Below are 27,387 nucleotides of genomic sequence, written 5' to 3'. Positions count from 1 at the left end.
TTGAGAGGCCTGGGGGTCCTTTCCTGAGGAAGGAACTCAGATAAAACAAATGTAAGTTTCACACTGTAAGATCAGAAAAGTCTATTTCTACATTTATCCAAAGAAAAAAAAACCCAAAAACTGTTTATGGGACTATTGGGTTGGATTCATTAATTTTATGTGGGTTCATAGGGCTGGTTCTCTGTAGTATCTTTTTTTACACCTTATACATACATCATCATTTTGCAGTTTAAATCTTACCTGAATAGTGTTGGTAAGCATGCCAAACCAGGGATTTAGGGGGGTAATACACTACTCTTTGGTCCAACCAACATTATTAAAAACTTTATTGGATCTTATAAATTGCAAATGAAAGGTATGCTGTTTGTTATGAGTGAAATGTAGAAATGTATGAAGAAAAATGTTAAAAATCTGTAATCCCCGCACTCCCTTCCCATCATGAAGGATCCAATATTAAAACTCTGTGTCCTGGCTGGGTGTGGTGGCTCATGTCTGTAATCCCAGCACTTTGAGAGACTGAGGCAGGAGGATCACTTGAGGTCAGGAGTCCGAGACCAGCCTGGCCAACATGGTGAAACCCCATCTCTTTCAAAAATACAAAAATTAGACGGGCATGGTGGCGATGCACCTGTAATCCCAGCTACTTGGGTAGCTGAGGCAGGAGAATCACTTGAACCCGGGAGGCAGAGGTTGCAGTACAATCTCCAGTGAGACACCATCTAAAAAAAACCCAAAAAACCAAAAAACTCTGTGTCCTTTCACATGTTTCTCCCTGCTCCCAATATTCCAGCTTAATTAATTTTTTGTTTTACAAATGGAAATATATATACATACATATATAGGTATACACGTATGCAGTTGTGTATAAAACTCAGCAACTCATTGCTTTAATAGTACATAGACTCCTTTCCAGATCAAAGTATACAGATTTAATCGGTTCTTTTAAAATACTGCATAATAACTCATTGAATTAATAGATTATAATTTATTCCAAGATTTGATAGTTCCCAATTATTTGTCACTACAAATAATGCTACAATAAACATTTTTCTCATTGATCTCAACATTCTGGATTCCAAATTGGGATTTCTGGGCCAATTTAACATTTTAGATGTTAAAAATACCTGTCCGGCCTGGGCGAGACAGCACATATCTGTAATCCAAGCACTTTGGGAGGCTGAGGCAGGCGGATCACTTGAGGCCAGAAGTTTGAGACCAGCGTGGGCAACACAGGGAAACCCCATCTCTACAAAAAAATGAAAATAAATAAATAACTGCCTGATTACTTCCTTAATCTTTTGCAGCACATTACACACCTAGCAACAGAAAATGAGAATGCTCTGGTCCCCACATCATCACCAGAATGAAATATTACTATTTGTCTTCCTGTTTGCCAGCCTGATAAGTGAACACAGTACCTAATTTTTGTGTTAACCACCAACATTCTTTACCTGCTGCTTCCATTCTGGTCAGCAAATGTGGTGCAGGTACAGTGGCTCCCTAAGCTCACTGCTTCTCAGTACCTCCCGGGGAGCATTTAAAAATGCTGATGCCCAGGCTTCCTCAGAGACCTACTGAATTGGAATCTTCCTGTGTTTGTTTATGTTTTAATTTCCACAGGTGATTCTGATACAGCTAACTTGGCACCTGTTCACTGACAGGCAACTGAAGATCACGAATAGAACCTACGTAGACTTGAAAAACCTACATTTCAAACCGTGTGGTGTGCGAATTAAGTATTTAAGAAAACGAGATACCCAAATGATCATTCCGATTAAATGTTCAAAAATTCAATTCACCTGCAACATTTTAATTCTATGAATTGTTTTAGCAAGGGATGATGCCTGCATGTTACTTCCTGTGCTTCAGAAACTAAAGCCTAAGGTACGGGAAGCAGCTGTGGACTGGCTATTTTTGCAGGACAATTTTCTGGACAACTATGGATTCCTTCTTGTAGAACATGAATACTGATCTTTTTGACAATGAAACAAGCTCAAGAGAGTCTTGGCCTCTCATCGCTGGACTCTGTCCCATCAAACCTCCTCACTTGAAGCATAGAGAAAACACTGCTACTCCAATTTTTATCAGAATGGACCTAGGCAGGGCAAGGGATTTTTAAAGACAATGGCCCTTCAGAAGAGGTCAGCTCAGCTGTTTGAGAGGCATGAATAGCAAGGCAGGGACATTCTCTCCTCTCTCCTTGGAACCAGACAGGGGCAGCCACCTTGTTGTCACACACTATGAGCAGCCACCAGGTGGCGAGTTTCCCTTATTTTCCTCAAAGCCCAAAGTACTTGAGAGAGAATAAAATGACTTCAAATTCCGGTTAAAATGAAAGTGAAGAGAAATAGTTTATATCTGGACCATAAGTAATCAGGGATGCAGACGAGATAATCAGAGCATTGTACCGACATGTCCTGATTGAGATCTTGCCACCAATGGCTTCCGGTAGTTATGTCATATCCTCTCTGTGTCTCCGTGCCTTATTTATTCAAATGGGGATAATAACAAAACCCACCTTGTAGGGGTTATTAGGAAATGATTAATATGCGTGACGTGCTGAGATACGGCCTGGCAAATTCTAAGCATTCAATATGCTTTAAAAAAAAAAAAAAAAAAAAAAAAAAAGAAAGTGGGAGGCGGAGCTTGCAGTGAGCCGAGATCGCGCCACTGCACTCCAGCCTGGGTGACAGAGCAAGACTCCGTCTCAAAAAAAATAAAAAAAAAAAAAAGGAAAGAAAAGAAAAGACCAAGAAAACCTCTGGTACTGTATTACGGCCTCATTTTAATTGCTTTTATGTTGATTTTGATTTCAGATTTCTCTTTATTCTTAAAATCTCCTAGAAAGTCATATTTATGTCAAAACTGGAAATGACCTAGTTAAAATAGATAAGTATAAAACAGGGCTCAAATACTTCCTGTTTTGAGAAAAATCAATGTATAAAACCCTCAAGTTTAATAAAACAGATAAATTTAAGAGATTACAAAAGAGCATTTCAGAAAGAAATGAATAGCAGTCTTTCTTTAAAAGTAAGCTTCCTTTCTGCATTAAGAATTTGGTTCAACTTGTGAAACTCACTTGCTCCTAACTGCCCTGTGAAGTGAGATGAACGCATCTTTAGGATGAATTGGGAAGCTGAGCATTCTGCTTCCGCAACCCCTGCTTCCCCTTTTTGTACGTGTTCCCTTCCCTACAAACTTGCCACACTGCCTGCCTGCAACCCATCCCCTTTTGTCTCCCAATCCCCTCCCTCCTGGAGGGGTGCAGGCAATGGATGAAGATCAGGAGGATATACAACACCCTCCATGGTACAGGCTGAAGGGTGGAGAGGAGTACTCCTCTTTCCCCCAAGCTCCAGGCAGCTCATCACATGGGTGAAAAGCTGGAGAGTGACCTGGGCGTGGTGCTGTTTACACTTGGGCAGACTTCCGGTTGGGGGCAACTTTGACTCCAGGGAGTTTATAATAATCATGCGGGCAGGGCATTGTGACTTACCCCTATAATCCCAGCACTTTGGGAGGCAGAAGCGGGTGGATAACCTGAGGTCAGGAGTTCAAGACCAGCCTGGCTAACATGGTGAAAACCCATCTTTCCTAAAAATAGGATGTGGTGGTGAATGCCTGTAATCCCAGCTACTTGGGAGGCTGAGGCAGGAGAATCGTTTGAACCTGGGAGGCAGAGGCTTCAGTGAGCCGAGATCGCGCCATTGCACTCTAACCTGGGCAACAAGAGCAAAACTCTGTTTCAAAAAAACCAAAAAAACAAATCATGTGGAAGAGGAGGAGGAGCCATCTGTTGAACTCTTTCTCTATTATAGGTAGTTGTTGGCATGCTCCCTCAATTCCCAAAACACCTTGTGTGGCCCTGTGACATTGGGACAGAGATAAGAAACTGAGGTCACGGAATTACGATAGTCAATGAAAAGTCTTGGCCTTAGGTTTGTCTCGAGTGTTAAACTACTACTGGAATGGAATATCTCCAAACCGAAAAAGGGGTTAGGTGAGATGAGCGTTTCAATGTAATTCTGGGGGTGGGGGAGGGGAGAAAACCACAGTGTTAGCCTAAGCTCTACTCACACAAATACAAACATAATCTGCTTCCGAGACACTTGTGCCCCTAAATCAATACCGAATTCCTTTAATATTCTCTCTTTGCATGTTCTCACTTATATGTGGGAGCTAAATGATGAGAACTCATGGACATGAAGAAGGGAACCACAGACACGGTGGCCTACTCAAGGGTAGAGGGTGGGAGGAGAGAGAGGAGCAGAGAAAATGACTATTAGATACTAGGCTTAGTACCTGGGTGATGAAATAATCTGTATAACAAACCCCCATGACACAAGTTTACCTATATAGCAAACCTGCACATGTACCCCTGCACCTAAAATAAAAGTTTAAAAAAAAGAAAAGAGAAAAAAAGAAGACAAAAGAAAAAAGACAGTTTAGTGTAACATATTAGCATAAATTTGGCATCAGATCGGTGTTAGAAACCCATTTCACTGCTTAAAATCTGAGTAATTTGGGGAAAACATCTCTGAGCCTTGATTTCCTCCCTTATAAAATGAGAATATTATCTACTTCTAGCATTAAAAGAGTTAACTGAGTTAACATATGTCACCAAATTTATATCAGGGCCTTGTGGCCTGGTCTCAGTCTCCATGTCTTATTCAGATGAATACAATCTAATATCTGAAAGTAAACAAAGGTGATTTCAATCTTCATACTCATGTCTCTTAGACTATGATGTGGGAATGAATGCCGAACCCACAACATCTCTTAAAATTTTTTTCTGGTTCCTTTGCTCTGTCTCTCATTCCACATCTCTCCCAAAGCGTTGCTCCCATTCCCAAAACAAAACTTCCTTGAAAACCTGACCTTATTTTCCTCCTTGCTCACCCTTTTCCTCCAATCTCTGTTTTTTCTTCTCTCTATTGAGAAGAATTTGACCACAAACTCATTTCCAATTATATTTCTTTCTGAACTTGACTCTGATTCTGCATCACAAAAGCCAGCAAAGGGGATAGAAAAGGTGGGGGGAAAGTGAGACCTAAACATTACTGACAGAATTTTCTTAACATTAACTATCATTTTTTACAATGGACTTTGGGGACTCGGGGAGGGGAAAGGATGGGAAGGGGGTAAGGGGTAAAAGACTACAAATTGAATTCAGGGTATACTGCTCAGGTGATGGGTGCACCAAAATCTCAAAAGTCACCACTAAAGAACTTACTCATGGAACCAAATACCACCTGTTCCCCCAAAACCTATGAAAATAAAAATAGTTTTTAAAAATTTAGTATCATTTTTAACATAATCGGCATACACATGCAAAGCTACTTGTTGTGGCCTGATGTAAGAGCAAGTATGAAAATAAATAGGTAATGTTTTATTTCCTCTTATATTATTGACTTGTAAATTTTCAATACTCTTTCCTCACTCAGTAAGCTACCTCCAGAAATATTTGTATCCTCCTCCAATCCCACATTACCCATCAGGTTATGTTAGGAGCTCTTTCCTATAAAATAATATTCCTTCATGAAGACAGTGGTGCTGGAAAAAAATATGGACCAGAAACCAAACAGGGGGAATCCTGGGTGAGTCAATAATTTGTCCTCAGTGGCAACCTATTGGCATATTGGACAAGCTATTCCTGGTCACGTAGGGCTGTCCTTCTCAAACTCCTGACCTCAAGCAAACCGCCCGCCTCGGCCTCCCATGAGTGCTGGGATTACAGGTGTGAACCACCGCGTCCAGCCTTGGGCTGTCCTTTGCATTGCAAGATGTTTAGCATCCTTAGCTCCGAGGTTCTATGTGGCTGTAGCTATTTTTTACTCAGATGACTCTGTTCACTAGAAGTGGGCTTTTGTCCATCATTTCCACGTGCCTAAGGGAGTAATTTAAGGATTTCTTTCTGTACAAAATATGTTGTTCTTTGGGAAGTTTCTGATTTTAATGACTTCCTTTTTTCTTTTTTATACATAAAATTAAGATTTATTTACTTTAATTATCTATTTGCACTAAAGGACTAGATTTTTTCTTAATAACAATAGGATCATGGTTTTTATTGACAATTTAAAACATAATCTTGGAAGCCATGGCTAGATTTAGAGATGTTGGTGAAAAGCCCTCACATACAAAACTTATTTTATCTACTCAACACATAATCAGATCCTGCAGTATTTAGACATTAATTTTTATCATTAAGTAAACATTTGAGATTCAGATAACTTTGTTTTACTTATTTATTTGCATCTTCTCTCATTTTACTGTTTCTTTTTGTCACAGGTTTATCATATTCCTATCTTTCACCCTGCATAAACAAATTGTCCCTTTTTTTTTTTTTTTTTGAGATGGAGTCTCACTTTGTCACCCATGCTGGAGTGCAGTGGCACGATCTTGAATCACTGCAACCTCCGCCTCCCGGGTTCAAGAGATTCTCCTACCTCAGCCTCCCGAGTAACTGGGACTACAGGCACCTGCCACCACACCTGGGCTGCAAGTGCATGCCTCTACATTCAATACTTTTTTTTTCTAGAAACAGGGTCTCATTTTGTTGCCCAGATTTGTCTCAAACTCCTGGCTTTAAGCAATCCTCCCATCTCAGCCTCCTAAAGTGTAGGGATTACAGGCATGAGCCAACATGCCCAGCCAGTCATTTGTTTTAAATATTACTTTTTTTGGTAGAACAATTTAAGTCTGTAATTTTCTCTAAGTATTATTCTGTTTATCATACATTTTTGACATATAATACTTGTATTTTCAGTGAGTCCTAAATTTTATATAACCTAACTTGTTATTTACTCCTGAAACTAAGGATTGACAAGGCATGGTGGCTCACGCCTGTAATCCCAGCACTTTGGGAGGCCGAGATGAGCAGATCATGAGGTCAGGAGTTCGAGACTAGCCTGGCCAATATGGTGAAATCCTGTCTCTACTAAAAATACAAAATTTAGCTGAGCATGGTGGTGTGTACCTGTAGTCTCAGCCACTCAGGAGGCTGAGGCAGGAGAATTGCTTGAACCCGGGAGGCAGAGGTTGCAGTGAGCCAAGATCACATCACTGCACTCTGGCCTGGGCAACAGAGTGAGACTCTGTCTAAAAAATAAAAAATTAAAAAAAAAAAAGAAAGAAAGAAAAGGAAAAGAAACTAAGGGTTATATGGGAAATTTTTTAACTTAGGAAACATGAAAATTTTAAATGACCCTTTTGCTACTGACTTCTAAATTCATTGCATTGAAGGCAGAAAACATATTTGCTGTTATATTAAATATTTCAAATTTATTCATGTCTCTTGTAGGCTGGTATATGGTTAAATTTTGTGAATGCTTAAAAACTTTAAAAGTAAGTGTGTGAATTTCACTTCAATTAAAAAAATAACTGTATGTATTAATTATGCTTTCTTGATCTCTTATTTCTTTAACCAGTATATAACTATCTTGTTTGCCCTTAACATTTTCTTTTGTGTGATAAGATTGATGCCTCAGATTTCTTTTGTTTCACGTTTTCCTGTTACATTTTTTTCTATTCTCTATTTTCAGCTACTCTTTATATCCCTTTCTTAATGTTTCTTATAAATTATATACTGCTGAAGCTTGTTTTGCTATTAGTCTGAGAATCTCTACTTTTGATTAATGAGTTTCACCCATTTATATTTATTGTAACCACTATAATACTGGGACTTATTTATGTATCTCTATTCTTTGCTTTCTTTTTACCATGCTTTGTTTTGTTTCTTTTTACATTCTCTGAACTTCCACTGGATAGTTTAAATTTTTTTCTTTTTGAGAGAAGAGCTCATTCTGTCACTCAGGCTGGAGGGCAGTGGCACAATCTTGGCTTGCTGCAACCTTCACCTCCCAAGCTCAAGCAATTCTCTCACCTCAGCCTCCCAAGCAGCTGAGACTACAGGTGTTTTCAAGTTTTCTTTCTTTCTTTTTTTTTTGTGTGTGTGTATGGAGATAAGATCTCACTTTATTGCCCAGGCTGGTTTCAAACTCCTGGGCTCAAGCGATCCTGCCTCCTTGGTCTCCCAAAGTGCTGGGATTACAGGCATGCACCATCATACCCAGCCTAAATTCTTTTCTAGTAGTTTTAAAGTTGTAAATTCTACTTTTAAAATGTCTAGTGGTTAGCTCTAACTTATAAGACTAATAGTTATGCTTATTTCTCAACCTGTTTAAATGTTATTAATCTCTGAATCTGACCCACCTATCCCCAAATAGTTAAGAATTTTAGCAAGAATTTCTTAATTCCCATTGTACCATCTCTATATTGCTGTTGATACCATTTGGAGTTTTAGTACTAGATTATACTTTAATTTTGTTATTACTGTTGTTGGGCCCTTGTTTACTTAGATTTTAATACATTTTAATAAATTATTCATTTTGCCAGCCTGGACAATGGATTTCTCCAGCCAGATTCCTGTCCTGACCTTATACCCTAGTTTGGGTTGGCACTGCTGATATCTTGTCCTGCAGTAGTGGGGGAAAGAAAATGATCCGTCCTTCATCTGTGATCCCTGGTGCCCTCCTGTTCCAGGCCACATTCTTGGATGCTGTTCCTCCACTTCAGACCCCAGCAACTTTCCTTCATTGTAAGAATTTTTCACATTCTTATGTTGATTTCTGAACATGACTGATATTTATGTTCTCTGTATCATAGAGAGCAAGTCAGGAGGGAGGGTCAGATGACCTTTGATAGTGCCATCTTAATTGCTAGTAATTGCTAGGAATCCTCTTTTATGTTTTAAGTGTTTTATGTTCTTCACAGAATTATTAGTAGAATCAAAGAAATAATACATGTGAGAGTTTTTAAAACCTACGTTACATAAATGTTCACTGTGTATTATTCATAGTGAATGGTGAATGTGTTATTGAGGAGTATTTTTTTTACCTCTAGAGCTTTGAATGGGCAAGGAACTTGGAGAGAAGAAAAGCAGTAACTAGCTCATTATGGCAATTTTGTAGTATTTTCAGTTGACATATTTTGAGGTGAGTGACATATTCAAGACAGGGATATTAGAGAAAGCCTAGTCACTTCCTCCCTTCTCTATTTAAAATTTTCATTTAAATTTTTTGAACACAATAGACAAGAGAATACGATGCATAATGGATGGGGACTAATGGAAGAGTCAAAAGTCGATATGAGTTCATCTTCCTCTCCCATGTAATACTGACACAAACTTCAAAAAGAAAATTAGTATAAATATTACTTGTATTTGGAGGTGAATATTGACTTCATTAGGAAGATTATACCTAAGTCCTCTCTTTCATTATTATGCTGATCCTTTCCAGAAGAAAATTTCCTTAAAAAAATATAGGGCAAGAGAAATGATACTTTTACATAATCTTGGTAAGAATGAATTATTCTTTTTAACTCTAAAAGTGCACAATTTTTTTGTGCCATTCTGCAGAATGTTTCACTTAAAAACTAAACTAAATAAATGTAAAAATATACCATATTTTCTTTAATTTTCCATGAATTACCACTAAAAGAAATGTTGACAATTTATCATCCCTTGGGATATTATAGAGACAAAGATTTTCTGTATTCTTTATACTAATGTGATAATTATTATTATCATTCTTTGTAGTAATTCAATAAAAAGTTATAATCACCACATTTTGAAGGCTCTAAAATGTGTCCAAACAAAAGAGAATAAAAACAAGAATTTTATTTTTAATGATACAAGAGGGAAAAAACAGAGCATCCAAGGTTTTTGTGTGCATGTGCATGTGTGTGTGTGTTTGTTTTGTTTTTGTTTTTGTTTTTTTACTTTAAGTTCTAGGATACATGTGTAGAACATACAGGTTTGTTACATAGGTATACACGTGCTGTGGTGGTTTGTGGCACCCATCAACCTATCACCCAGGTTTTAAGCCCTGCATGCGTTAGTTATTTGTCTGAGCATCAGAGGTTTTTTTGTTTTTTGGTTTTTTTGAGATGGAATCTCACTCTGTCACCCAGGCTGGAGTGCAGTGGCACAATCTCAGCTCACTGCAACCTCCGCCTCCTGGGTTCAAGTGATTACCCTGCCTCAGCTGCCTCATCCTCAGCTGGGATTACAGGCATGCGCCACCATGCCCAGGTAATTTTTTTGGTAGAGACGGTGTTTCACCATATTGGCCAGGCTGGTCTCGAATTCCTGACCTTAAGTGATCTGCCTGCCTCGGCCTCCCAAAGTGCTGGGGTTACAGGTGTAAGCCACCACACCTGGCCGCATCAGAGGTTTTTAAACAAACTTTGAATATTTTCCACGTGTGAAGATGAAGTGATAAGGGCAAAATTGTTTTCCGTAAAACTGGTTCTCATGTTTTGCTTTGATAATTAAAGAATCCTAAATTAAATAACAACAAACTGCCTGAAAATCTGATAACAAAAACTCAAAATTATCTTGTGATAATTTTTCTAAATTTATTAGAAGGTCTGATGCTCTTACTACAATCCCTGGTGCCAATTTTAAAGTGATTGATTTAGTAGACTGTAATATAAAGTATACGCAAATTCTAATTTGCCTGAGGTGTATAAAACATTCTGACTTATTCATTAGGCTTGCCTAATATTTTAAGACGATATCCATGCAGTCTTCATAGATTCTATAAAATAATTTACCAGTGCACAGTGTATATATACTACCTCAGAGAGAGATCAGTGCAGCAGAAACATCATGCTGTTTCTTTTTCTTTTTCTTTTTCTTTTTTTGAGACTGAGTGGCTCTTTCGCCCAGGCGGGACTGCAGTGGCACTATCTTGGCTCACTGCAAGCTCCGCCCCCCGGGTTCACGCCATTCTCCTGCCTCAGCCTCCCGAGTAGCTGGGACTACAGGCGCCCGCCACCGCGCCTGTTTCTTCTTAACCTGTATAGACAAGTGGAGGAACCCAGATGCAATTTGCCCACAGCAACTTATCAGTGAATGTTCCAGTTGGTAGGGTTCCAGTGGCATTGAACAGAACATTGAACTCAGTTGGTGTAGAAAGATAGCATAAAAAGCCTAAGGTAACATGATTCTGGGCTTAGTTAAGTCATTGGCACTTGCCCATCATTTAGGACCCAGGTTCTCTTCATTCTTCTGCTGTGCTTTGCTCATCATGTTAGCTTTTGACTCTGGCTTGCAGGATGGCTGCAGCAGCTTCAAGTACTTTACAACAGAAAAAGTCTCTCTTGTATCCCTTTTTAAGAAAGAAAAACTCTCCCCTAGTCACTGTTCAGAATTCTAGACATTCCCATTCTTAAATCATTCACTGGCAGGGAAAATAGAATTTCCATGTTGGACTTAGATTAATCAAGATTATCCTCCCTAGAGCTAGGGAACGGTTCAGTCTTTTCTAAAGTATACAGTATCCTGATAGCTGAACAAAATCAAGGTTCTGATTGCAGGAAAGATGAGTGGACAGAATGGCTGCAGGATAGGTGGTCACTAATGTCTGGTATGTTGAGTCAGAGGAGGAGCCTAAAAACAATTGGTTCCAGAAGCAGGGCTGAGGCAGCCGGGAACAGTGGCTCACGCCTGTAATCCCAGCACTTTGTGGGGCCGAGGGGGACGGATCACGAGGTCAGGAGATCGAGACCATCCTGGCTAACATGGTGAAACCCCGTCTCTACTAAAAAATACAAAAAATTAGCCGGGCGTCGTGGTGGGCGCCTGGAGTCCCAGCTACTCGGGAGGCTGAGGCAGGAGAATGGCGTGAACGCGGGAGGAGGAGCTTGCAGTGAGCCGAGGTCGCGCCACTGCAGTCCAGCCTGGGCGACAGAGGGAGACTCCGTCTCAAAAAAAAAAAAAAAAAAAAAAAATGCAGGGCTGGGGCTTCCAGGGTATTTACTCTGGGGTAAGAGCATAAATATTAAAAAATAACTGGGCAATGCTATTCCTTTTTTCCTGATTTTAAATGGCAGCCTCCACACCTGATGATTTTTCAGGGAAAGGTAAAATACCATGATGATGTCTCTTAAAAGAAACAAGAAATTTCCTACATGGAGGTACCAGTGGTTCAGTATATTTGTAACTAAAATAAATTTGGGGAGATATACAATTGAATCAATTAGGACACTTTCAGCTTCAGTTCACAGAAACCTCATTTCTGATGGGGTTACACAGTAAGAAAAGAGATCCTTCACGGTGAGTCCAAAGGCAGGGCACGATCCATGGTTGGTTGATTTGGCTCTTTCCATCTTTTGGTTCTACCTTCCTCAGTTAAGCTTCATTCTCAGGCTGGTGGCTGTAGTGATTCCAGATATCACAGCCATTCCAGGTAGTGGCCAGGGGCAGACCAGCAGCTGCTTATTAAGAGTGGGAGGAATTTTCCCAGATGTCCTCAGTATACCTCCTCTCCATACTGGCCAGAGTTGAGTCATAGTTCATTCTTGAGTCAATCACTGACAGGAAGATTGGCTTAGTTAAACATCTAGGGTGTGAGAATTCTTACTGCAGGTTTGTTTTCATTGTGATTGGAAAAACCAATTTTCTCTTACCTCTGTAACTCTAGCTAATCTAAGCTAATCTAAATCAGAGGTCAGCAAACAAATCTGACTCATCACATGTTTTGGTAAGTAAAGTTTTATTGGAACACAGCCGCATCCAATGAGGTTTTAGGCAGGGGAGTGTCTGGATTAGATTTGTATTTCCCAAAGATCACTGGCTGCAGGTGGCAAATAGATTGTGGAACAACAATGGACAGAGAGAGATCAGTCCCTTGGGTATTGTAGCAGTTCTAGTGGGGGATTTGGAGGCATTGGTGGTAGAGATGGTGAGAAGTAACTGGAACCCTATGTGAACTGACTGGGTTTCCATTAAACCTTTAAACTACCTTCAAGGAGCTTATAATGTAATAGAAGAGGTGATTTACAAGTATAAAATCACAGAAACAGTTTATAATTAGGAAATAAACTGAAAAGTTCAAACTCTGAGCACTACAGGAATTGAAAGCAGGAAATGGATCAGGACTCCAGTGGTTAGGTCTTGGGTGGAGAAGCCAGAGGCAAGAGGTGGTGTGACGGTTAATACTAAGTTTCTTTTATTATTATTATTATTATTATTATTATTATTTTCTCATTTTATTTTATTTTTTTTTTTATTATTATTATACTTTAAGTTTTAGGGTACATGTGCACAACATGCAGGTTTGTTACTTATGTATACATGTGCCATGTTGGTGTGCTGCACGCATTAACTCGTCATTTAGCATTAGGTGTGTTTATTGCGGCACTATTCACAATAGCAAAGACTTGGAACCAACCCAAATGTCCAACAATGATAGACTGGATTAAGAAAATGTGGCACGTATACACCATGGAATGCTATGCAGCCATAAAAAATGATGAGTTCATGTCCTTTGTAGGGACATGGATGAAGCTGGAAACCATCATTCTCAGCAAACTATGGCAATGACAAAAAACCAAACACTGCATGTTCTCACTCATAGGTGGGAATTGAACAATGAGAACACGTGGACACAGGAAGGGGAACATCACACACTGGGGACTGTTGTGGGGTGGGGGGAGGGGGGAGGGATAGCATTAGGAGATATACCTAATGCTAAATGATGGGTTAATACTAAGTTTCAACTTGATTGGGTTGAAGGATGCAAAGTATTGTTCCTAGGTGTGTCTGTGAGGGTGCTGCCAAAGGAGATTAACATTTGAGTCAGTGGACTGGGAGAGGCAGACCCACCCTCAATGTAGGGTGGAGTGGGGGGCACCGTCTAATCAACTGTCGGGGGGGCTTGAATAAAGCAGGCAGAAAAAGGTGGGAGAAGCCAACTTGCTGAGTCTTCCAGCCTTCATCTTTCTCCCGTGGTGGATGCTTTCTGCCCTCGAACATCAGACTCCCAGTTCTTCAGCTTTTGGACTCTTGGACTTACACCAGTGGTTTGCCAGAGGCTCTCGGGCCTTTGACCACAGACCGAAGGCTGCACTGTCGGCTTCCCTACTTTTGAGGTTTTGGGATTTGAACTGGCTTCCTTGCTGCTCAGCTTGCAGACAACCTATTGTGGCACTTTACCATGTGATCATGTGAGTCAATACTCTTTAATAAGCTCCCCTTCATATATACATCTACCCTATTAGTTCTGTCCCTCAGAGAACCCACCCTGACTAATACGGGGGGCAAGAGGCAGAACAGTGAGGGAAGGGACCTATAGAGCAGAGATGGTTCAATGGGAGGGAAGGACAAATATTGTTGCACAGGCAAGGTAAGGCCCAATTATGAGAACTCTGGAAGGCCAGAGTTTAATAGACTTGATGTGAGATTGAACAAGAAGCCATTAAAAATGTTTATACTGCCTGAGAAGGATAGAGATGAAAGCAAGATTAAAGAAGTCTAGTTCTGCCAGATTTTTGTGGTTAATTAGACCAAGAAGAACTTGCTGCCTTCATGGTTGTTGAATGAGGGACTGGACTTAGAAATGGAGATGAGAGGTGGTTATTAGGAACATCCAACAGGTTAAAAATAATGAATTTGCTTTGGACATACAATGAGCTTGAAATGATGATGAATTATCCAGTAATAAATGTGCAGAGGCAATATAAACTGGATGATTTTATTTGCATCTCTCTGTACTGTTTCCAATCCCATGTTGTCTTCTCTTAATAGCCCTCCAAAAAGGAATGTTTCATGATTTGTACAAAGGAAAATTCTGGTCTCTAAAGGACTTGGTAAGACTTTACAGAATGAAATATTTTGATAAATCACCTCAATCTTATATTAAATATTACTGTCATGCAATAGAATTTAATTGCTTAGTCATAGATTTGCTTGTATTTTTTACCAGTTTTGATAAGCAACTATTGATATTTAGAAAATCTAACAATAGTAATTACAAGAGCTGTAAGCAGAGTCCTATTTTAGTGATCTTGCTTAGATAAAAAATATATTTAACTTTCCTTAAAACTAATATATGTTGCAATCTTTAGCAAAATAACCTTGAGATATATTGGACATTTTTGTAAATAAACATACATGCATGTCCTGTTTGCGAGTTTTTTACTGGTTTATTAATGACCCACCTCCATTGTGACTTTTTGTCAGAGATGAAAGTATGTTTTATCTCTTTATCCTCCCACCCCTCAACTCTGATGAAATAAACTACCAACATGCCAATATAGTATTTCACAGAAAAATCTCAAATTTCAAAGATCCAAACACGTTACAAATGACAAACACCAAAAGAACAACATCTTTGCTACAGAGATTAGCTTCAGAAAGGACAACAACTGTTGAAGGCATCTGCTAAGTGGAAGTTTTAATTCAATGGAATTTGTTGTAACTCTATCAGCAAAGCTCAATTGCTGTGCACCATCTGTTGAGGCTCTGAAACTGCCTTGCTTATATAGAACCGGATGTAACAATCACACCCATTATAGTAGAATACTATTTTTTATTAACTTTTCGTCTTTCCATTTATTTCCCAATGCTTTCGGAGTCCTTAGAAGATGAATTGGCAAGAAAAAACATAATCTCAAGAGTCAAAGGGACAACTCAACAACAAATAAACAGCCTGATTTTAAAACAGGCAAAGAAGTTGAATAGAAATGTCTCCAAAAAGATATATACATGGCCAATAAACACATGAAAAGATGCACAACATTGCTAATTGTTAGAGAAATGCGAATCAAGACCACAATGAGATACTACTTCACTTCCATTAGGATGGTTTTTATAAAAAACAAACAAACAGAAAATAGTAAATGTTGGCTAGGATATGGAGAAATTGGAACGCTTGTTTACCACTGGTGGAAATGTAAAATGGCGTAGCCACTGTGGAAAAATATATGGCAGTTCCTAAAAATATTAAAAATAGAACTCCCATATGTATCTGGCAATTTCACTTCTGGGTATATAACGAAAGTAATTGACAGCAAGGACTTGTATAGATATTTGTACATCCATGCCCAAAACAACATTATTCACAATAGCCAAAATTAGAAGCAGCCCAAGTGTTCATTGACGGATGAATGGATAAGCACAATGTGGTATATAGATACAATGGAATATTATTTGGCCTCAAAAAAGAAGGAAATTCTAACACATGCTACAACTTGGATGAACCTTGAAGACATTATGCTATATGAAACTCGCAATGAGGTTCCAGGGCCCTGATTTTGACCACAGTATTCCCTGCTGCCCAGTCTGCCATCCCTTGACCTGCTTTCTAAGCCTGGCTTTACAACCTTCCTGGAAATCACAATTTCACTGAAAGTTTAAACTATTCATGATACATTTATAGAAAAAAGATGTGTATATTGTGTATTTAGCTATCATTTATTGAGCATTATAAAATGTGTCAGGCACTGTTGAGAGGCTGAGAATTCAATAGTTCCTAATGCAAAATAGGCATTAATCAAAGAACCACACCAATAAAAAGGTGTAGTTGCCTGAAAGCATATACCTACTTGAGGGCGTTGACCCCGATAGTCAGGGAAGGCTTCCTTGAGGAAGTGGTAGCTGAAGAAAGATCTGAGTGATACAGAGGATTTATCCTGGCAGAGCAATGGGGGATTTTAGTAGGACTTTCCAGAGAGAGGAAACAGCTTGGACCCAGAGCCAAGAATAGGAGAAAGTATGGTATTTTCAAGAAACTAAATGATCAGCATGCTGTGCAATAGGCCAGAAACATAAATAGGGTCAAGGCAGTGGCTTATAAGTCATCTGTCAATCTTGAGATTTTGGTTGTTTTCTGTAAAAACAGTAGAGAACCAATAAGGGTTTTAGTGTGTTTGGGTGAGAGAGATGATATGATTAAATTTACTCTGCCTGCCTTTTGGAGAATAGATTGTTGGGGTTCAGAGTAGCTATAGGGCACCAGTTAGACGGTATTGGTGACAAATTAGATATGAGTCACAGAAAAGAAGGAGATGGGAGGTAGAAAAGATGACCCCTTGGTCTTTAGCTTGCATAGCTGGATGGATACTGATGTGATCACTGAGGTAGGAAACATATCATCAGATCTTAGTTCAGTTTGGAATATGGTGATTTTTATCATCCACCAAGATCACAAGTTAAGTTTAGAATATGTTGATTTTTAGGGGCCTTTGAGACATACAGATGAAGATGGTAAATAGTTTTGTATTTAGAAATCAGAAGAGATATGAAGATTAGGCTTATTTATGGGGAAGTGAAGGAACTCAAGGGCATAAGTGAAATCACCTGGTGAGAGTTTACAGCAAGAAGAAAAAAGGACTTAGGAGTCTGAAGGAGCTCTAAAATTTAAATGCTGGATGAAGAGAAATGAGTCTTTAAAAGAGGAGGGAATGATTAATTAGAAAAATAGGAAGTTAAAATAAAAAATAGGATAGTGCTGGCGGAGCACAGTGACTCATGCCTGTAATCCCAGCATTTTGGGAGGCTGAGGCAGGCGGATCACGAGGTCAGGAGATCGAGACCATCCTGGCTAACACAGTGAAACCCCGTCTCTACTAAAAAAAACAAAAAAAAACAAAAAATTAGCCAGGCATGGTGGCGGGCGCCTGTAGTCCCAGCTACTTGGGAGGCTGAGGTGGGAGAATGGTGTGAACCCGGGAGGCGGAGCTTGCAGTGAGCCGAGATTGTGCCACTGCACTCCAGGCTGGGCGACAAAGCAAGACTCTGTCTCAGAAAATAATAATAATAATAATAGGATAGTGCTGTGTCACAAAAGTAAAGGGAGAGTGTTTCAGAAATGTAGGTCCACAGAGTTGGATACTGCTGAGAAGCAAAGTGAGATGAGAACTGAAAAAAATGTAACAGCATGAGAATCATTGGTGACTTGAGTAACTGTTGTTTTAATCAAGAGTTGGAGACAGAAGTAAGATCAGAACAGGCTGACATTTTAGTAGGTTTTGCAACAAGAAAGGAGGTGGAATAGATGTAGATTGAAGAAGGGAAAAGTTTTTTGTTTGTTTTCTAATTGAAGAGTCGAGCATATTTAAAAGCTGATGGGAAGGAAAGAGAGTCTAGGTGTATAAGAGAAGGCATAATAGATAATGTAAATTTTCTGAAAGTGGAATAGGATGGGTTCCTAGCAAAGGTAAAGTAATTGGCCTCAGAAAGAAAAAGAGACAGCTCCTCTAGTGGAGAGAGAGAGAATAGCAGTGGGATAGCTAAGCCTAAGAGTAAGTTTGAGTTTGGGAAGCTGAAAGAGTTCAAGTTTTATGGATTCTATTTTCCAACAGTAACTAAGTTCTCTTCTGATTTTGAAGAGGAAGGTAGGAGGTGGGACTGAAAGTTGGAGAAATATGAATTTCTTTTAAGTTGTTGCTGAGAAGGACAGAGAATGAATTGACCAGGAAAATGTAGTAAGATTTCTAAGCAGTGTTGAGGGCCTACTTGAGATCAGTGATTATAAATTTAGGGAGGAGCCAATGTTTCCTTTACTGGGGTGTTCTCCAACAAACCTAGGTTGCTTAGATGCAAGCAAAGGAGAGGAAATTTCTGAGTTTATTCAAGTTTGGAATTTTGCCAGAGAGAAAAAGAGAGCCAGGAAGTTTCAGATATTAACAGGAGTGTTATTAAATAACAAAGCATGAAATCCAAGCTGCCAAAAGCAGAAAACGGAGAGAATAAGCATGGTGGACTATGAGAAAGTGAGAACCTGATGGTGGAGCAGTACCCAATCAGCCCCCAAATTTAGAGATTTACATATGTCAATATACTGTAATTAAAACAGAAATTCAAATGATGTATTAAAATAAATGCGCAAGAGTTGACAGAATAGGTGAAACAGATTGACAAAATATTGTTAACAGTTGAAGCTGAAGGATGGGTACACAGGGTTTCATTGTACTGGTGAAGAAGAACTTCGGAAAAAACAGAGACAGTGCAGGGAGCAAAAAAAAAAAAAAATCCCCCAAATATATAATTAATGTTTCCAAGCACTATGAGATGATATTGCGTTTATGAAATAAGAATGAGCATCAGAAAGAAAAAAATTTTCCAGAACTGAAGGACATAAATTGAAAAGCCAAAAGAGCATCATGCTCAATGAATGGGAAAAGACCCATACCATATCACATCTCGAGACACTTTGAAACACAGGAATCAGAAAGCATTCACTGAGATTAACCACCTTTCTCAGTCCCTTACCCTCCTCATGTCCTCACTCATCTCCTTCAGTTTAAACTCAGTTGTCAATTATTCTAACTAATTCCTTGGATAGAACCTTAATATCTGTCCTTCTTGTACTTTCTCATCTGTTCTGAGCAAAAGCACAACCTGGTTAAGTTAAATGTCTCTCCACTCCATTTCTGTACCAAGTGCAGCTGGAACACAAAGATGGGAAAACAAACAGTCGTACTGACTGGTGTAATTTTAAAGCCATGATCATTAACTTAAAGTGGGCCCTTACTGATTCCCAGCAATCAGATGATAATACCCTTCCCTCTCCCAGGCAACTACTTCCCATTGTGTTCCTCTCTTCCAACCTCCAACATCTCCCCACACCCATTCTCAGCTGTCCCCTCGCTTTCTATATTGCCAAGGAAACTGAAGCCATCAAAGAAGAATTCCCGCAGCCTGGCCCTCTACACCTACCCATTCTTCTACATCTGTGCCCACGTATTCTTCATTATCTCCTCTTTTGGGGCATGCATTAGGCACTCTCCCCCTAAGGCCCACCCTACCTCTTGAGCACTAGATCCAACCCCTCACAGGAACACTGCTCCAGCCATTCTCCATTCTACCACACCATCAACTTTCCCCATTATAGTATATCATCCCCAACAGCATACAAACCACTATTATTTCTCACACCTTTAAAACAAAAACTCTCTTGACCCCATATCTCCTCTAGTTACCACCTCATTAGTCTTCTTCCCTTTGTAATAAAATTCTTTGGAAGAGTTGTCTATACTCAATATCTCCAAATTATTTTCTCCCATGCTCACTTGAACCAACTAGGCTTGCTCCAACATGCCACCAGGTTCATTAACTAATAATTACCTCCATGTTGCTAAATACAATGGTCCATTCTCATCTTACTTGACCCATGGCAGTATATGATACAATTGATCACTCTCGTCTTGATATATTTTCTTTGCTATCTTTTAGAATATCACAGTTTCTTGGCTGGAGTTCTACTCCACTGACCACTTATGAGTATCTTTTGCTAGTTCTTTCTCATGCCTCTGATTTCTAAATGTTTGGGGAAGGCTCTAAATCTCTAGGCCCTTGAACATCTCTTTTGTAGCTATGCTTATTTCCTAGCTTATCTCAACTGGCATCCTTATTTTAAATACTATTTATTGCTGACCACACCCCAATTTTTATCTCCAGCCCTGAACTCCATACCAGTATATCCGTCTTCTTAAGTTCTCTACTAAAATTTCTAATAAGCATCTCTAATTTCATACATCTAGCATTAAGCTTTTAATCTTCCTTTCAAAATCTGTTTCACCTCCAGTCTCTCCTATATCAGTTAATGGCAACTCCATACTTTACAGTTGCGCAGGCCAATAGATATATATACCTGTTACGTAAGCATAGCATATAGATTCTAACTTTTAGAAGTCCAGAACTCAACTATTTCTCACCACTATCATGTCAGTTCTCTGGTCTAAGTCACCAGCATCTCTTGTCTCCATAACATCTTGCCTGGATTGTTAAAATAATGTCCTAAATGGCCTCCCTCCCACTGCCCTTGCTTCCCTTTCATCTTTCTCCTAAACAGCAGTCAGAGTGATTGGATTACAAGTATTAGATCATGTCACTCTTCTGCCTCAAATCTTCCAGTGATTTTCCATCTAATCAGAGTAAAATATCATAGCTATAACTTTAAGAAGTTCACCATTTGGTCTCATTTTCTCTTTTAACTCACCTCCTGTCATTCTCCCATTTGTTTGCCCCACTACAGCCACATTGGCCTTTTTGCTGCTCCTCCCACAAGCTAGACCTTATCTTGCTGTATCAGATCGGAGAAACAGAACCTCTATGAATGACATAGAATAAGGGATTAATTTTAGAGCTCTGACCTTATGCAATTGAGGTAGCTTGTTAAACACTTTATAAATTTCTGTTGCTTCTGCATATGATGCTGAGTCTGAAATAAGCATGGCAGGAATTTGGGAAGAAAAGACAGAAAGTAGGGGAGATCAACTGCAGTATGAGACCCTGGAGAAGGAGCTGGAACCAGTGATGAACTGGAACTCACACGTCTCTCTTCAGAGCCCACAGTGATCTCTCACCACCTCCAAACTCTAGCTCCAATGCTGCAGGTGGAGAATTCTCTGTTGGAGAAGTTAGTGCCCTTTTTCATGGAGTTAAACATGCACACGGCCCAGTGGTTGAAGAAATTTAAAGAGGACATCCATCAGAAGCTGGAAGAGCTGTGGTCCCAGCTGCTGCCCCATATCAACAAAGGCAGCAACTGCATGAGCTACAACAGCACCTGGCCTACATTAATATTCTGAGGAAAAAATGACTGCCGCTTCATTTTTACCTTTCCAAACTTGAACAAATGACTCTGTGGCCAATCCTAGCCAAGAACCACACTTGGAAACTCCTTGAAATTAGCTTAGCTAAGTAGACAGTACAAAGTCACCATACCTCCCTCAGAACCTTTGTTATTTCCTCTGCCTGGAATGCCATTGTCTTCACCCACTAATGTCCCCACATCCTTTAAGGCTTCACTCAGAAGTCATTTTCCTGGCTACCCTATCTAAAATTTTATTTCTGTTTTGATTTTTCACTGTTTTATTTTCTTCCTTAGCACTTATCACCGTCTAACCCATTATGTGTTTTACTTATTTATCTTTATATTATTTATTTCCCCTGCTGGAATATAAGTGCCCAGAGGATAGAAATTTTTGTGTCTTTCACTTACTTCTGTATTCTCAGTTGTAAGAATAGAGCCTAGCACATAATAGGTGCTCAATAAATATGTGTAGAATAAATTAATGAATCTTAAAACATTTCAGAGAAAAAAAACTGCATTTTATATAAGTGATCAGGAATTAGAATAGTGTCGTATTTGGGAAATTCCAGGGAGCAATTCCTTTGAAATTCTTAGGGAAAGTGATATCTAAAGTAAAATTCCATAACTGGTATAGACTGAATGTTTGTGCCCACCCCTTCGAATTCATGTATTGAAATCCTAATTTTTTTTTTTTTTTGAGATGGAGTCTCGCTCTGTTGCCCGGGCTGGAGTGCAGTGGCGCGATCTCGGCTCACTGCAAGCTCCGCCTCCCGGGTTCATGCCATTCTCCTGCCTCAGCCTCCCCAGCAGCTGGGACTACAGGCGCACACCACCATGCCCGGCTAATTTTTGTATTTTTAGTAGAGGCAGGGTTTCGCCGTGTTAGCCAGGATGGTCTCGATCTCCTGACTTTGTGATCTGCCCACCTCGGCCTCCCAAAGTGCTGGGATTACAGGCGTGAGCCACCATGCCCGGCCGAAATCTTAATGTTAAATATAAGGGTATTAGGTGGTGTGGTGGTGGGACCTTTGGTGGGTGAGTAGGTCATGACAATGGAGCCTTCATGAATGGGATAGTAACCATACAAAAGAGGTTCCAGAAAGCTTCCTTACCCCCTCTGCCATGTGAGGATGCAGTGAGAAGATGGCTGTCTAGGAAATCAGAAAGGATGTCATCACTGGACACCAAATCTGCCTTGATTTTGGATTTCCCACCCTCTAGAACTGTGAGAAATAAATTTCTGTTGCTTATAAGCCATCTGGCCTATGATATTCTGTTACTGTGGTACAGACTAAGAGGATAACTAACCTCCCAATAAATTGTTATGGTACAATAAAAATAGTTATAATATAAAAGTTCCTCAAAAATGTATCTTCCGTGTACCTTTTTTCAACAAGTTATTGGAGAATGTGCACCTTCTTAACAGAAAGCAAACCGAAAAAGAGGAAGATGCAGTACCTGGCCAGGCAAAGGAGGTACCCAAGAGGATGGTGGACAATCAGGACAATAACCTGTGTAACAAGCCCAGAGAGTACTAGTTCAGATTGGAGTAGCAGAGTGTAGGTATCCAGAAGCACTGTCCCAAAGAAACAGGTTGAAATGCATAAAATAACCTGCCGTGTTGAAAAATGTTGAGAGGAAGATTAGTAGTAGTTATACAGAAACTAGGCAAATCATCCAATAAGGTGGTTATAACACCAAGGAAAACAAAAGGTGTTTCAAGAAAGGTGAATATTATCACAGTGTACTATGTTGTTCAGATTTAGTAATATCTACATCAGCATAAAATGTGAATATTGAGGATAAATCTAATCCCAAAATTATAGTATGATTACATTTGAAAGATGAAAGAGGGGAGAGAGAGAGAGAGAGTGTGTGTGTGTGTGTGTATGTATATGTGTGTGCGTGTACCCACATATGGGTGATTCATGAGTTGAGAGTATAAAAGAACTAAATAAGCTTCTTTCATAACAGTATACCAACACATAATAATGCATAATGCATAAATCAGTGCCAATATAGTTTAATAAGCCTTGTATAAATATTTGAAATTATAAACCTATATGTAACTTTGATAACTATTAATAGATAAATTCTGGTATTAACTAGGCTTTAAAGGACTGGGTAAAAGTAGTAATGCTTAATATCAGATGCAAAACTAGTAGTATGAGTATCAGTAAAAATATGGGAAGTCCCACTGAAATATCTATGGGGAAAATTCAAAAAGAGATGGGTATAAGAGACTTTCTAAATGTTTGAGTTTTTAAGAAATATGTTACTTCTATAATCAGAAAATCACAAAGATTTTAAAATGAATCTCTAAACTGCAAAATTATTTTAATTTTCGTAGTGATTACTTATGATAATAGGTCTCATTTGCTAATTAGAAAATGATTTTTACCGGATGTGGTGGCTCACACCTTTAATCTCACCACTTTGGGAGGCCAAGGCAGGGGGATCGCTTGAGCTCAGGAGTTTCTGACCAGTCTGGGCAAGATGACAACACTCCATCTTTACACAAAATAAAAAAATTTAGCCAAGCCTGGTGGTGTGCACCTGCAGTCCCAGCTGCTTAAGAAGCTGAGGTGGGAGGATCCCTTGAGCCCAGGAGTTCGAGAATGCAGTGAGCTGTGTTTGTGGCACTGCATGCCAGTCTGGGCTAGACAGCAGGATCCTGTCTCTTAAAAAATAATGCTGCTGATGATTTTTAAGGTACTTGAATGTGAAGATTATTTTAGATATATATTTCTACTCCTCTGTTGATATACTTGATATTAAATATACATTCTTACAGCTTGCTGGTCTGGAAAGAGCAATGTGTACTTCTTGCTTTGAAATATGTACATGACATTATTTAAATGAGGCTATATGATGTTGTAGAAAGAATATAAGTGATGAAGCCAGATATATTAGTACATTGTGTTCAAAGCTTGAATAGAACATTAAAATAAATGATATATTTTATGAAAAGTACAATATAGTGTTTAAATTTCCTTATAAGCCTTCTTATATGTTCTATATTTTTATAACAATGAAATATAAATTTAATCGACACAGGAAATATTTGTTTTAGGTGCTCTACTACCTACAAGACACTGTACTAGGTCATCTAAAGAAAAATATATCTTTGCTTTCAAATTACTTACAGTCACATTGGGAAACATGGCAGAAACTGTAAATTGTTTATCCAAATCTAGAACCCTGGGAGTGATAACGTGCCCTGCTATAAATGTGTATTTTCCAGCCTCTCTTGAAAATGGAGTTGGCCAATGTAATGTGAGAGTTTTGAGTCAGAATTTTAAGAAAGCTCTTTATCCCTGCCTCTTCTGTTTCTTCTTGCCTGGAACTCATTTAGATGACTGGAGCTCCAGCACCGATCTTGAGCCAGGAAGCAACCTTGATATTGGAAGCCACTCACAAAGGATGGTGGAGCAGAGAGGCAAAAGGAGTATGAGTTCCTGATACAAGCCCTGGACAGTCTATATTCCGATTTCCCTTAGAAGCAAAATGAATCCATAAGATTTTATGTTTTTTCAGTCTCTTTTTTAGGTTTCCTGATGTATGTATCCAATCTTTATCGTGATTAATACATGAAATATGGTATCAACAAGTGAAATTTTAATAATTAAAGAGTACATGGCACATGGCAGTGTACAATTCATTGAGTGGTACAAATCCAGCATGGAGAGGCAGTATATAGTGCCTGAGTGTTAAGACTGGGCTCTGAAAATACATATAGAAATTTAATACAAGACAAGAGTCACCTTAAATTATTAAGGAAAAGGAAACTTTTTAATAAATGATGTTGAAACAACTGAGTAACCATTTGGAAAAGGATAAAATTGGATCCATATATCATTTCGTGTTCCAAGAGAAATTGCAAATGGATTCAGAAATATAAGTGTTAAAAAATAAAGCCACAAAATAATAGAACAAAACACAAATTCCTTATAACTTAGCAGTGAGTAAAGCCTTCATAACTATGACTTAAAATCCAGAAACAATGACAACAAAGACTGACAAATTTGATGACACAGAAATTTAAAACTTGTGTGTGTCAAATAAAGAAAAATACCCATAAGTAAAATTGAAAAGACAAATGAACAGCTGGGAAAAAATATTTTCTATTTACGTTCTTCCAAAGGAATATCTCTCCAACACAAAAAGAGCTCCTAGAAATCAATTTTAAAAAGCAGAAAAACAACCCAATAGAAAAATGGGCAAAAGTCATAGTCCAGCAGTTCTCGTGAAAAGAAAAGCAAATGGCCCTTAAACATATGAAAATATGCTCATCTCACTCAAAATAAAAGAATGCAAAGGAAAAATACAATGAGAAACCATTTCTCACCTAACAATTAAATTGGCAAAAATTCAAAAGTTGAAAACACCATGGTAGAGGTTGGGAGAAATCAGGCACTCTCATTCATTGCTAGTGAAGACAAAAGGTGATACAATCCCATGAAGAGGAATGTGGCAATATATAACAAAATTACAGGTACTTTGACCCTTTGATTCAACAATCTCACTTTTAAGAATATATAATGTTGTATCTGTTATCATCTTACACCAAATTTCTCTATATTTGTTTTCACAGCCCAGACTTGACACTCAGACACTATACACTGTCTCTCCATGCTGTATTGTGCCATTCAATGATTTGTATACCGCCATGTATCATTTCTTCTTTTATTAAATTATTTTATATTATTTTGTAATACAGCTGTACACATATAAAATGATAAATACATTATCATTTATAGCAATAAAAGATTATTAAAAACACAAATATTCATCAATAAACATTGGTTATACGAAACTAAGGTACATCTTCGTAAATGGAAACTATGTAACTTTCCCTAGGTGAATTATTAAAAAAAATTTTTTTAATTGCTATGAGAGAATCCCAGGATATAATATTAAATTGAAAAGGCAACACAGAAGACAGTCTGGTATGAACGTATAGTATACTACCTTTTAGTAGGACACACACACACACACACACACACACACACACTTACAAAAAGAAACACACACACGACAGATAAATTAGAAGCTAAAATTTTTAAATGTTATCTATTGAAAAGTAGGAAAAGAAAATAACATTTTCCTGGGTATACTTTTGTTTAAAGTTTTAAATTTAGAACCATACTTTAACATTTTAATTGTTAGATCATGTAAATGTTTTATATATTAAAAACTAAAATTTAAAAGCAAATTTAAAATTTAAAAACAAATAGAAAATTTAAAAATTAAAAGTAATGGAAACAAATTAACAATGTATCAAATGTATCAAATTGGTAAATAACCACACATAGAAAAACATTGTTTCAAGTAATTTTAAAATACAGCAATTGTACAAACTTAGTGGGATATACTGTAAGGACAACAGAGAACTGCAAGAAAATCTCAAACTTCATTTGTCAATTTTATTATTAGTGGTAATGCTGACATTATTAGTCTGAAATCATTTTATGTATAAGATAATCATGTTTATGTTGTTAGAAACCAAGATGTCCAGTATAAATATCAACTCAAATAAGTTAATAATTGGAAATTGAATCAGAAATATCTATACAAATGTATGAGTTTTGAACTTTAATTTGAAAATAATTTTAAACTTATAGAAAATGTGCAATTATGGTGCAAAGAAAATCATTTTACCATTTCCTAAGATTTACCTGTTATTAACATTTTGCCCCATTTGCTTTCTCATTTGCTCTATCTACACACACACACACACACACGATTTTTTTCTGAAACAGTTGAGAGTAAGCTGCATAAATCACAGTTGAGTGTGCATCTCTAAGAATAAGAATATCCTCTTCCATATAGCTGTCAACTTCAATAAACTGAACATTGATCAGAAATTAAAAACAGAAATTATATTTAGTTGTTATGTCTCTTTGGTGTCATTTTTTCTGGAACATTTTCTCAGTCTTCCTTTGTCTTATATAACACTGACATTTTTGGAATAATTTTTTAAATAAATGATTCCTCGTTTTGA

At 38.3% G+C, this 27,387-nt stretch overlaps 1 long non-coding RNA gene across 1 annotated transcript; it reads left to right on the top strand.

The window, feature by feature from the left end:
• Positions 1 to 2,658: 2,658 nt before the first annotated feature.
• LOC129033649 (uncharacterized) lies at positions 2,659 to 27,387 on the top strand. Its single transcript, XR_008501638.2, has 3 exons — positions 2,659 to 2,764; positions 8,395 to 8,596; positions 24,739 to 27,387. It is a non-coding gene; the product is annotated as an uncharacterized LOC129033649 (long non-coding RNA).

The sequence above is a fragment of the Pongo pygmaeus genome, chromosome 2 (genome assembly GCF_028885625.2).
Source record: "Pongo pygmaeus isolate AG05252 chromosome 2, NHGRI_mPonPyg2-v2.0_pri, whole genome shotgun sequence".
In the NCBI taxonomy this organism is placed as follows: domain Eukaryota; kingdom Metazoa; phylum Chordata; class Mammalia; order Primates; family Hominidae; genus Pongo; species Pongo pygmaeus.
Note: the sequence above shows the minus strand (reverse complement) of the source record. Positions and strands in the feature narration are given on the sequence as shown.